This window comes from Cyprinodon variegatus, unplaced genomic scaffold, assembly GCF_000732505.1.
Source record: "Cyprinodon variegatus isolate N-32 unplaced genomic scaffold, C_variegatus-1.0 Scaffold895, whole genome shotgun sequence".
Lineage (NCBI taxonomy): Eukaryota > Metazoa > Chordata > Actinopteri > Cyprinodontiformes > Cyprinodontidae > Cyprinodon > Cyprinodon variegatus.
This window is the reverse complement of record NW_015151348.1, coordinates 7,536-20,856: the sequence shown is the minus strand read 5'-3', so window position 1 is coordinate 20,856 and position 13,321 is coordinate 7,536. Positions and strand designations below refer to the sequence as shown.

The window sequence follows — 13,321 nt, the reverse complement described above, 5'->3', positions numbered from 1 at the left end:
TATCAAGCTTGCATGGTATTGTGCACAGCATACAACATTTATTGTATTTATTTATTGTATTTTATTTATTAATGAAAATATTTCTGTAGAATTTTGGAGTCTTTGTTTTTATCCTTGTGGTATTGAAAATGGTATCGAGTATCGAATATTTTCCTTAGTATCGGTATCGAGTTGAAAAGTTTAGTATCGTGACAACCCTAGTCTAAACTGTTACCTTTTACGATTGGCAGTAACAGAAATAAAGAGCTAGTGTTCTAGTGCCGGCACATCTCTGCATTTCGCTAACGGCCAGTAAGAATTGGAAACTGTTGAAGGATTACATGTAAACCATTGTCAATGATAAAAAGCAGGGATTTGATTTGATACAACACCCTGTTTTCATCTCAGCTCCAAATATAACAATGATCTTAAAATGCTGCTCGAATACAGAACTTTAAAACAGCAATTTAAGAGTGAGTCCAAAGTTTGAAACCTCCAGCTATGCAAGGGTAAGGCAGCTGCTCCAAGGACAGCAAGAGGCAGAGTCCCTTCACTGTGTCCTCGGTCACCCTCTAGGCCACCTCCTGGTAGGACATGCCTGGAACAGCTCCCCAGGGAGGCGACCAGGGAGAATCCGAAAAAGATGCCTGCACCACCTTAGCTGATTCCTCTCAATGTGGAGGAGAAGATGCTCTAATCCAAGCCTCTCCTGGATGACCAAGCTCCTTTTGAAGGGCGAGCCATATGAAGAAGCTCATTTCAGCTGCTTGTGTCCGGGATTTCATTCTTTCTGTCACAATCCAGATTTCATGAGCATCGGTGAAGTTAGGAACCTAGACCGGAAAATTGAGAGCTTGGCCTTTTGGCTCAGCTCTTTCTTTACCACAGCAGACAGTGTCCACATTATAGCTGCAGCCGCACTGATAGGTCTATTGATGCCCTGACTCCTGAACAGGACCCCAAGATACTTGAACTTCTCCTTGGAGGCAGGAACTTTTATCCACCTAAAGGGGACAAAGCCACCTTTTTCCAACCGAGAACCATGGCCTCAGAGTTGATTCTCATCCTGGCTGTTTCACACTGTGCAGCAAACCAGTGCATTGTGTAGGTCTTGGCAGGAGGGAGCCGACAGAAACACCAGATTTTGAGTTGTGCTTATGTTCATGTAACATTGACAAAAGATTTTCAATAGAAAAAAATTTTTTTTTGTATGATCAAACTAATAAAAACATTTGTATTTAATAATTCTATATGTTAGTGTAAGGGTCTTCAATATTAACTCCTTTAAACTCACTGTCCTGCATGTCTTAGCTATGTCTCTGGTCCATGACACCTGAATTATTATGTTCCTGTATCTGTATTTTGTATTTTCATCTCTTTTTATTTATTTTTTTTGTATTATTTGTAAAGTGACCTTGAGTGTCAAGAAAGGCGCTGTTAAATAAAATGTATGATTATTATTATTATTATGACTGCATTACCTCTTCAGCCACCATCTAAAACCAGCAAGGAAAAAAACTAGAACATGAAGGATAGTCAGTATTGAAAATCAGGATTGAAGCCCACTAACTTAGACGATATTTCTAGTAACAAAAACAAATCAAGTTGCCATAAATGATATCAGCTATTACTTAATAGGGTCTCTAAAGTGTTAGTGATGCTTCACAGGTTTGTTGCCCTGTCAAGTTTGTACACCTCACAAACTTTCGGTCTCTTAAAAAAACAGGACAATGATGTCTGGAGGTCAAAGCAAAAGAACCTAAACTCATAATAAATGAACAGTGAGTAAAACCGAGGAAAATAAAGGAAGAAACAGAGGACGGAGGAAAGGGCGTAAAAGAGTTCCCTTGAGACAAGTGTGCTTGTGTGGGCAGGTGTGAGTGCGCTCGGCTCCGATCGGCGCGATGCACAAATAAAGGAGAGCACGATTCAGCACTACGGGAGCTGTTGATGAATGATCCGACTTTTGTTTTAGTGACAGGGAAGAATTTGGAGGGTCGCGCGACTGCTCAGAATAATGCTGCCCTTGTCTATTTGTCTGCAACCCAAGCATTAGTGAGCTCATATCGGGAAACAGTTACCCTTGAAAGAAAGCGCAGCAAAAACAGTCACCTGGATAACTCTGAATACAAGGACTCTTCTCCAGGTGCTTATCGGATACCAAGAGATGAACCTACCAGGAGGAGACTGGTGAAAGGAGCAGCTGAGGGAATAGCAGGGGGACTGTAAGCGACAGACAAATGACTAATGTGATAAGTAATGAGTAAATGAGTGAAGTGGGGGATAAAAGAGGATGTACAGGAATGAGAATGCGGGAAAAGGAGGAGAGAAGTGAAGAAGAGGGAGCGCGGCTTCACTTTATTGCCCAGTCTCTTACATCCTGTGCTGATCGATACTGAAGCACTAAAGAAGATGAGCGTTGAGGCCAAGCATGTGTGTACGGAACAGATGTACAGCATACACACTCAAACAGACTACACTTATGGAACCGTTGCCATGTCGCTAGCTTTGACGTATACATAAATGAAATGATGTGGAAACTGTGTGATAAAAAATTTCCAAAAGAAGCCAGAGAAAAAAAGCCAGAAGAAAAAAAAATATCTAGGAGTATTTAAGACAGCAGTGGATTTAAACAGGGAGGCTATGAGAGGGATGAGGAGACGCCTGGCTTGTAATTTATCCTCCAGAGTGCATGCTTTACGGCTTTCTTAATTCAACTCCTGATACTATTAATGGAGTTAATGTTGAGATTATATCTATTTTCTGGTGGCGGGGCCTGAAATACTGCAGCTAACCCTCCTCCTCCTCCTCCACTTTCCCCTTTCAAACTGCCACCCAGCAGTAAATCACCCCCCGGCTCCACTATCTTCATACTAAAACTAGGTAACAGCATAGAATACTCGGTGGAGAGGCTCACCTCTGGTGACTTAAAGGAAATGCAATGGTTCCATCCAAAAAAAGAATGGACCTTCCAGTTTTTTTGTTTGGTTCATTCTTTTCAAAGTTTTCATTTGACTCTGGTACGGTATTAAGACACATAAATTATGTGCATAAAATTTCCAAGAGAGAACCATTTGAAGCATTCAAAACATGTAATATTAATTAAAATACCTTTAAAATTATAACCATAAGATTATCAATAGTTGAATTACTGAATCAGATGTAACATATCAATTTTATTTATGTATTATAGTCATGTTCTTCTTTTCATTAAGTGCAATTTATGTCCGTAAAAAAAGTATAGAGTTTTATTTAAAGAGACTAATATGGCTTCTAATGCATATTTAGGTTTAGTGAGACATTATTATCCATGTTTAATCATTTGCTTTCTGTTTTTGTTAAAGTTTAAAAGTGTTTTAAAATAGATGACGTTTCCTGTTGTTCTGTATCATTGATGATTGTGATGGGCCTCATGAAAGAAGCTTTCGTACAAACAAATTAATTCTTTACTAGTTTGAATGAGTGATTTAAGAGAAAATATTGCATTGACCATTTTCTCCTATTCTATTCTAGATTGGCTTTATACTTGGCTGTTACAAACAGGAAGTGGAGGTAGCAAACTATTGCTGACCACAGATAATGGACTGAAGTGTTAATGAATGTGCAGGAATCAGGCAAGTTGTAGATGCTTTATCATGTCAGCATGTATTAGCAATGGTATATAAGCCATTAAGAGAGGTAGAGATAGAAGTGCGATTCTAATCGTTGTATTCAGGATGCCGACACAGATGACAGTCATGTGAGGCAAAAATTTGCTACGTCAGAATTTACTTGACAAATGTGTTTCTATCTTTGTGGAGAAAAAAAAAAAAGTTCAAGCAAGCCTCATTTGCGTTTGAAGAGACTCATCAAAATGCGTAATTATGCAGTGCCTGTGAGTGGTCTAGCCTCGATCAATGCCCCAGGCCCTAGAACCGGAGGGCCATTCACAACGCAGAGATTTGTTTTGAATTTTTGGATGCAACGCGGGCAGGGTTTTGAGGGCGTGACGACAAATTTGCACAATGCTGGAGAAAGCACAAGGAAGATGGCAACAGTTATTGAACTATTAGCATGCACCACGGCATCAGCTGCTTTCAATGGAGCGCTCCATTGAAAGTTAAAAGTTCTCTTTTCTGTTGCAGTTGTTCAATAAAAGTACATTTTAAGATCATTTGAGGTGAGAATATTATACTAATTATAATATAATAATTATATTAAAGCGTCACTATATGGTCTATTTAACGATTAAATGAGTACCGGTAATGAAAAAAAAAATTCCGAAGTTGAGAGGACCGCGGCAACCAGTGGACCTCCGAGGCTAACGGCAGCCAGGGCTAACGGCAGCCCGTCCGCAGCGGCCTTCTCTCGGCATAGTCGTGAGTGAAAGACTGCTGGATCTAATGGCGATTTTTGACTTAGCTTTGGACTCAGTTTTAGAAGGATTAGACTTGGGGTTTTCGTTGAAACGTGAGCAGAAAGAGGCTCTTCGTTCATTCATTTTTGAGAAGGATGTATTCGCTGTTTTAACGACAGGCTGTTTGTTTACACTCCCCCACCAGCTTCCTGTCAGACTTACCACATCACAGTCAGTTGTGCTCATTGGTCAGAGCATTGGCCAATAAGCACAGACATGGTTTGAAAAACAACGGTTTGTTCTCAACAATCTTCCGTTGTGTCATTCATTGGGGCCAGACTAAATTACACATTTAATCTCACATTTAGTCTGGTTTATCAGGCTAGCTTGAAGAGGCATTACTGAGTTTTCAAAGGTTTCTGCCACCTGTGGTGAAAACACAGAACTGCAGCACTATCCTGCTTGTTCTCATAACGTGCAATTGTACTTAACAATGTTTTTTTTTTTTTTTTCTGGTTTCTTTTTTCCACCCTACATGGAGATAGCATTGGTGTCTTGAGCTGAGCTCGATGCTGGTCGCTTCTTAGTATCAGCAAACTTCATCTTGAATATAACGCTTTGATTGTTTGCTAGGTCAGACACATCTTCACTCACATCCTTAGAACAGCGTGCGAATTTCCAAACCAAAGTAAATTCGTGAAAATAGGTTACAGGCTTATAGATACATGGCCACCGAACCACTGAGGTATCAGTCTGCTGATCAAAAGAGGTTTAAATTCTAAAGGGTCATATAAAAAGGCTATTGTATAGATATTTTTCATTATAAGCTTACGGAATTTCTCTAAAAAAATACTAAAATGTATAGCTGTGAGAAGGTACAAAAGTATAAAAAGGACAAATTCATAATATATCTTTGCATGTGGTGAATATTGGGTTTTAAATAGAATTTTAACTATGTGGAAGCACATAAGTAATTCATAGCAGTTTAATAGCTTTTAACAACATTAGGTAAGACCTTTCATGATGCCGTTCTTGTCCACTTTAAAAGAAATCCCCATCCATCACCTTCAAAGAAAACGTTAGACACAAAGTGAAAAAAAGGAAAAACAATACAAGTTTTAGGATTATTTTAAAAACTGGTGAGTGAATTGAATATATTACACTTGAACAATATCTTTAACTGTAAACTATTTTTCATTAAAGTTCTGAAAGTGCCAACAAAGAGATTGCAGTTATAGCAACTGGATTTCAAACTATATGTCTTGTTGATTTTAGGCTGCTTTCACCTATAAATTAGTTTGGGTCAATAAAACTTTACAAGTAGCTTGTTTGGACCGCTGTTAATTTGCAAGTTAATGGCGTTCCAAAGTGTTATTGTGGAAGCCTGTAGCTGAAGAAGTTAAAAGTCTCATTAATTTTCTTCTCATAGTCAATGTGATCTGGCTTTGAGTTGCCATTAATTCACTGAGGCGTTGATCAGCAACAGAGTTATTTGTTAGATTATATTCACAAATGATTCATAGCTGCATTTAAAAATATTTGGCTGACTAATTAAAAGCACTGGCACAATATTGATGCAGGCATTAAAGATAACTTTAAACTTGCATTTGGCAGGTAAGCTGATGTTTTGCTAATTTAAATGTCAGCAATAACAGCGCTATATATTTGACCACATGTAACTACGCTCAGGCACTGGGAGTATTGCAACCTGCTGACTTCAGAATGAAGACTCCTGAAAACTGAAAAAAGTGGTATCCAAAACTTGTAGCCACATATCAAACCACTGATACATTACACAGTAGGTCTTTACGGTTCAGGACTTGCTTCCTGAAATAATCCAAGTATCAGACAATATAACTGCTGACATGTGATGCTGACAATAATACTGAAGGATTTTTAGCTTTGAAAAGTATGTGATTTCTTTCAAAAAACGTTTTTAACAGGTGGTTTTAAAAAAAAATAAATAGACGCTGGAATTGGCGCAAAAATATCTGAGAATTTTATGAACAGATTATCACAACACAACAATTATAACCTCTTTTAAGAGATTGAAAACCATTTTTTTGTTAATTAACTGAATAGTAAGATCATTTCTTCAACATGAAATAAAAAATCCAGTGCCCCAATTTATTTTTTAACTATTTATTCCTTGTTTTAAGTCGCAGCTGCTCTTTTTAAAGCAGAATGGGATGCAGCGATGATCACCCACAGAGATAAGACCTGAGGACCTATGAGGACCGGGATCAGTAGGTGTGATAGGCCAAAGATATAGAGCAGCACTCCGTAGTTAAGAGCAAAGAATATGAGCTCATGCACCACTCAATAGCATCAAACTGATAAAAGGAGCTGCTGCTCTTTGGAGTTTAACTGATAGATAAGCTTGAGAGATGAACGAGTAGAGTGGCCCCATCCCAGGGGACCCGACCTGTCCCCCCTCCCACCCTATCTCTCCCTTCACTTGTACACACATGGTGATATTTCACAGCATGTCAACGGGCTCAAATTGAAAATCCCTTGATGAATCAATATTTACTGCAGCAGCTAAATGAATAGTAATAAGTCACCAGAGGCTGCGGCCAGCCACGCTCCAGGCCCCTCTATCTCACCAAATCTAGATTAAACAAATGATCACCCCTCCTTCACTTCCCTTAAAACCCAAAACTGAATCACGGAATAAACAAGCAAATGAAAAAGTTAGTAGAGAAGTACCTTTAAAAACAGTCGCCAACTTCAAAAATATCCGCAGATCTTTAATTGTGAATGGAGACACATTAAGCTGCAAAGGATAGTGTAGGTTATCTTAAGACCTTAAGATCTCATACTGAAATTTTTAATAAATCATTCAAGATTTTTGTTAAACTGAGGAAATATTTGTGTCACAAATTAATGATTTAAGGCTAATTGACTAGGTGGGAAATAGGGCTGGGTAATTAACTGAAATGCAATGCAATTGCAATTTAAAAAAAGTAAAAATTTTAATCGCAGCGCCATGCAATTTTGTTCATATAAGAGTAAGGCGCATACTATTACACTCAGCCCTTTAGGTGGTGGTAATACCCTTTAAGCGGGTGTGTCACCAAGCAGAAGTGAAGAATGCATTGCAGCTAGCATGTAGAACTATGCATACGAATAGAAGTGAGCACTTTTCCCACAACAGGCAACATTTTAGCTCAAAGCAAGAGCAAAGTCTTGCGATGATGGGCTCTGAAAAAGTACATTTACAAGGTCAAACATCCTGAAGACAAACATCTATATGCTTATGGCTAGCGCAAGGGAAAAAATGCTATTTTGTTATTTGGCAAAATCTTTCAACCCTTGCCTTTTTAAGGAATCATAGCTCATGTTCCAGGCAACAAGTTGAAATGAACCAGAGTTGTACCAGAGGATGGGAAAAGAGGAAAAGCAGTGCAGTCTGCTGCTTTGCATAAATGGGTATTTTATTTTATATGGATAATGTCTTTTGAAGTACGAAAGTTATAAATACTAAAGTCATTCTGACACAGCATCTTATTTATTTAGCAAACACAGGAAGGGTTAAGTAGAGGAAAACTTATTTTACATGTCAAACCGTTTTAAGGGGATTTATGAAAAAGAAGAATAAATACTTAACTGTTAAACGTGCACAATATATCTATAAGTCAAAATAAACAAACGGAGTAAAAACAAAGAAAGATATTAATGTAAAATAACACAGAAATATTTTTATTGTATCAATCAAGTAATTATGAAAAGCTAAAACTAGCTAAGACCTGCAAATTGCAGTAAAAAAAAACAAAAAAAAAACGTTTTAGTTCCTGAAAAAACAGGAAATGCTGACAAAAATCACATGCTAGGTACGCCAATAATGCTAAAGCACCTGTGTTGGCAGACTTTGACCATCTTTGACCCACGTGTTGTTGGTCTTAGCTCCTTTGTTAAGATGTAATTCTGAGGTGCACAGTTTCAAACCCTGAAATGGTCCATTCTAATCACACAGTACTCTACTGCAGTATCAACAGCTGAAAACATTAAATAGCTAATGGCTCAGCCATTATTAAATAGTGAAGCATCAAAACAGAGCAGCACACCCTCGTGGTTACTTCTACAGCGCTTGACACTATTAATGCTACGGACGAGGCTCCCCTCTTAAAACACCGACTATGTAAGTTGGGATAAAACGTGCCGTCATTGGCCAGGTCACCTGACCTGGAAGAACGTATCGCTTTGTGGCCACAGGATCTTCTTTAGTTATGGAACTAAGGCTTTTGCACTACTATTTTTCTGGCTGCTCGGCAAATGGTCATGGCTGAGGCACGGAAAAAATTTAAACCTTCTGAGGCTAAAAAGAGAAAACTTGAAAGGAATCGTGCACGCCGAAAAACAAGAGTCGACCTTTGAAAGGAGTTGAAACAGGCTGAAAGAAAAAGCCAGATGTTAAACCGATTCTCTTTCCTCAACTTTATTATTAGACTGGTGAGTTAAAGCTTTGCTCCAAGTATACAGTTATATATCTTTGTTACTTTTTTCAATGTTTAGTGGAAACCAAGCCGGCCTGCCCCAGCAGTGCTCTCCAGAGAGCAGCAGGGTTTCTCACGTCCCCCAAGGCAAACCAAGACACCTAGGTCTCCAATCAAAAGACATGGGAGGCTGGCCGGCTGACTTTTTGTTGACTTTTGCGACAGCACTGTGGCGCTTGTGGCCGCAAGGATTGCTAGACGTGAACGTTAAAGGTCTAGCGTTCCTACTGGTCAAAATTTACATGGTGTGCCTTTAAGGAGGCTAACTAGAACACAAGTCAACGTAAACAAATGTTGGAGCCAAAATTAAACTGTCCATTAAAAGCAGTAACACAGTAGTACCTCGAAGCAACCTAACAAGCTGCTGTTATTGATCACTTAAGTAATTATAAAGGAAATTTATTTTAAAGAAATAAATTGTATAAGGCTGCTGTTGAATCCATTTTCATGGGCAAGATATTTATTTAGATTGTGAGAACTAGGATAAACCAGCCATTAGAAGGGTGCCCTGACTTTTTTTCTCTGCTAAAAACACATTAGTGTTGATATCCTTGTTTAATGTGGTGAATTTCGGTTTTTTTGGTTTTTTTAAGAGCAATTCAAACTGTTTTTATTTAGATACAGGGGGAAATATACATTCTGGTCTTCTGAGCACAGCTTCAAAAAACTCTCTATAATTACTTTGACACCTGACATGTCACAGTAATTATAGAGAATTGTGGCTGTAATGAGATTCAGGAGAAGATCCACCCATTGTGGGTGGAGCATACCTAAATAGCCATTTTCTACTCTTGGTTACTATAAATGTCCTGCCCCTGCTGCAGACGCCTCAAATATAACAACAATGTTCTCATAGATTACCTTGCTGACTGAATCTTCCTTGCTCGCCAGGTGAGCGCTGGGTTGTGCTGCGGAGTCTGCACACCACTGGTACCCGGACGGGTCACTATCTTGTAGCGTGTCCTGAACACTCGCTTGGAGGCGGGGCTTAGATGGGATGTAGAGACAGTATCTGTGGACAGCAGTAATAAGGAATGGATGAGTCTGACCACACACAAAAACAGAGGCCGCAGTAAAATGTATCCAGTCAGCACATCAACAAATGCACATTCCCATCATTTCAAACACACACACATACACACATACATATACACACAGATTTGAAGACTCTGGCAGGTGTGCTCTTTAATAAGCTTCACATATAAAAATGAAAGGGAATAACAGAGGCAGAATTTTTATGAGTCTAATAAATCATTTGCTCTGTCTTTCTGTGCTGTGCCTTCATCCCTCCTGCCCTGCCTCCCTCCTTCCTTCTCACTTTAAGTCTCATTTGTTATATCATTTTACAAATCCATCAGTGGAGAAGCAGAGGACTAGAGCGATTGGAATCGGGGAAAAAGAGGGGCCCCATGTGTTTTTATTTATTTATTTGTATGCATATCCATCATGTTGTTTTATGAAAGCCTGGCCTGGATGACACACTGAGACAAAAAAATGAATTTGCATTGTGGATAATCTGAGGTCCTGTGTACATCAGTTTACCAACAGAGAAGACTTCCCAGAAGCAGTGAGTCTACTGGAGTCCAAACTGTAAAGCTGGTAAAAGAAAGCAATTGTTTTTGTTCTTTTTAGTTACTGACACCTTTCTTTGCATTTGGTTGCTTCTGGTTTATGACACATAACACTGCAGCAACCCACAAGTTCTATAAACTGTTTAGTCAGAACATGCTGGACTTTGTCAAACATGATCGAGTTAATTTTTTCTAAACATTTTAACAACTTAGATTGAATCAGGCTAAAGTAAAGTAAAACTAAAGAATTTATATATTAAAACATCCTGTATGAGTTACAATCACCTGTAGCCCCAATTGTAGCACTAAAACTCGACAGAAGGCTTAATAATGCAGTAATTGAAATTTGAAAATTTAAAATAGCTATTTTAACTTCAACTACTTTAAAATTCTTTAAGTTATTCATCTTCTAAACTTTGATCCCCAACCTCCCAGACAGACCTGCTTCTTGACTTGCTTGTAATTCTGAGATTAGACAAGATCCAAAGGCTAACATTTGACAGATTTGAGTGTGTTTAATTATTACAGAGGTTCTGTTCTTGGTATAAAGTATCTTGCTTTCATACATGGAGACTGGCTTTCCAAAATGCAATAATAAACGCCAATAAAAAGGTAAAATTTCTACTTTCAAACCCTGTTTATGTACTTCTCCTGCTTGCCTTTACTCATTCTGAGCAGCAGTTAGAGAAAACATTGGTTCTTCTAATAAGCAAAGCCCGCAGTATTTTCTGAGTGATAAAAGAGGGATAACAGATGAGTTTTTGCACCTGATGACAAGCCCACTTTGTATTCACTTTTGCACAAGTTGTTCATAAACAACACAATCTTAATTATTGCCCAATAACAAAGCATGAAGTATAGAGCTGTGGTAAACAGGCACTAGTTTCATCTGCCAGATAATCCATCTTAGGTCAACGTTTAGCTTTGAACAAACAACAGTCAGAAGCTTTAACCGTCTCCAACACAAGCACATATAAAAGCTTTAAATAAATGTGTTAATATACCATAATCACACCTTTGTGATTCAGGCAGCACTAAAATAACCACCAGTATTAAATAAAGAGTGATCTTGGATTGACAGTCAAAAGGTGAGAAAAAAGCTGACAGCCTTACCGAAGCATTCAGTTGCCAGTGTGAAGGTTTCTTTTAGGCCAAATATAGAAAATAACAATTTTGGCTAATCAGATTTTTTTTTCTTCAAGCAGAAAAAAAAGCTTTGAAATTTTCAATAAGAGTTCAGTTATAGAGCGAGCAGATTCTCTGACATAAACACAATAACAGAAATAGATACGTTTGGATTGAGCAAATTTGACCAAAGATGATAAAATCAAAAACTTACTTAATTCAGATTGTTTATATTTTAAACCCATTCAAAACATTTTAAAGCTAAATATTTTTCTACTTTAAGATTTCAGATGTTTTTTATTAAAATGTGGAATATAATCAAATAAAATGCCATACTGTGGCGGAGTTTAAAGACTCCATAGGAGCTGTGTCGTAAACTTCATTGTAATTGTAAGAGTTAAAGGTAATGTGTTTGTTCCTCAAAGACAAGCACAGTGAAGGAAAAGAGGGCAGTGCTGCTGGTTTGTACTGGATTAGTTGCCAGGCTTTGGGTCCCTTTTTCTCCCACAATCCATCTCTACAACAATGGGTTCGCTTTGGATGTAAAGCCAGATGACAAATAGGGCTTGTCAAAGGTATTGCCATGATTCCCACCTTGCAACACAGTACATGCCCACCCTTAACTTTCTTAACCTGCACTTCAATCTGTCTCTAAAACCTCCCTGAAGACATAATGATGGTTGCCCTGTTTACAGTGTGGACACATAGCTGCTTTACCATGGCTGCTCCTTAATAGCATCTGGATGTAGTGTTTGTCCTACAGTATGTTATATGTGTGTGTGACTTTATGTGTGTGTGCATCTGTCTGCTCCTGTTTTGGCTGTTTTGGAGTAAGGACCATTTTTACAATTTCTCTATCAAATTGAGGACCGTATGCACCAAAAAAAGACGTTTTTCTGGTCTTCAATTCCTATTTTGCTAACAGTTATGTTTAGAACTAATGTGTGAACTGAGTTTAGGGTAACGTCTAGGTATGGTCTACAGTGCCTTGCGAAATTATTTGGCCCCCTTGAACTTTTTGACCTTTTTCCACATTTTAAGTTTCAGACATAAAGATATAAAATTGTAATTCTTTGTGTAGAATCAACAACACGTGGGACACAAACATGAAGTGGGATGAAATTTATTGGATATTTTAACCATCTTCCCTGTCCCTGCCGAATAAAAGGCCCAAACCATGATGCTGCCACCACCACCATATTTGACAGTAGGGATGGTGTGTTCAGGGTGATGAGATGTGTTGCTTTTTGTATTGTAGATTTTGCTTTTGTCTGACCAGAGGCCCTTATTCCACATGTCTGCTGTGTCTCCCATGTGACTCGTGGCAAACTTAAAATAGGAGTTTTTATGGATATCTTTAAGAAATGGCTTTCTTCCATAAAGGCCAGATTTGTGCAGTATATGACTGATTGTTGTCCTATGGAAAGAATCTCCCGACTCAGCTGTAGATCTCTGTAGTTCATCTATAGTGATCATTGGCCTTTTAAGTGCATCTTTGATCAGTCTTCTCCTTGTTTGAGTTGAAAGTTTAGGCAGGCAACCAGGTCTTTGTAGATTTGCAGTGGTCTTCATTTCAATATTATTGCTTCCATAGTGCTCCTTGGGATGTGTAAAGCTTGGGAAATCTTTTGGTATCAAAATCTGGCTTTAAACTTCTCTACAACAGTATCTTGAACCTGCCTGGTGTGTTCCTTTTTCTTCACGATACTCTACGTGCTTTAAACATACCGCTTAGACTATCACAGAGCTGGTGCATTATACTGAGATCTGATTACAAACAGGGGGATTCTGAACTTCTGGCGAGAGTTTGCTGC

The 13,321-nt window shown here is 38.4% G+C and overlaps 1 protein-coding gene across 1 annotated transcript in view; it reads right to left on the bottom strand.

Moving 5' to 3' along the window:
• LOC107099664 (zinc finger CCCH domain-containing protein 3-like) overlaps positions 1-9,825 on the bottom strand; it is a 23,406-nt gene extending 13,581 nt beyond the window's left edge. The window contains exon 1 of the mRNA XM_015397885.1: positions 9,673-9,825. The gene's annotated coding sequence lies outside the window, so the exon portion shown is untranslated. The remainder of the gene's footprint in view (positions 1-9,672) is intronic.
• Between the last annotated feature and the right edge of the window lie 3,496 nt (positions 9,826-13,321).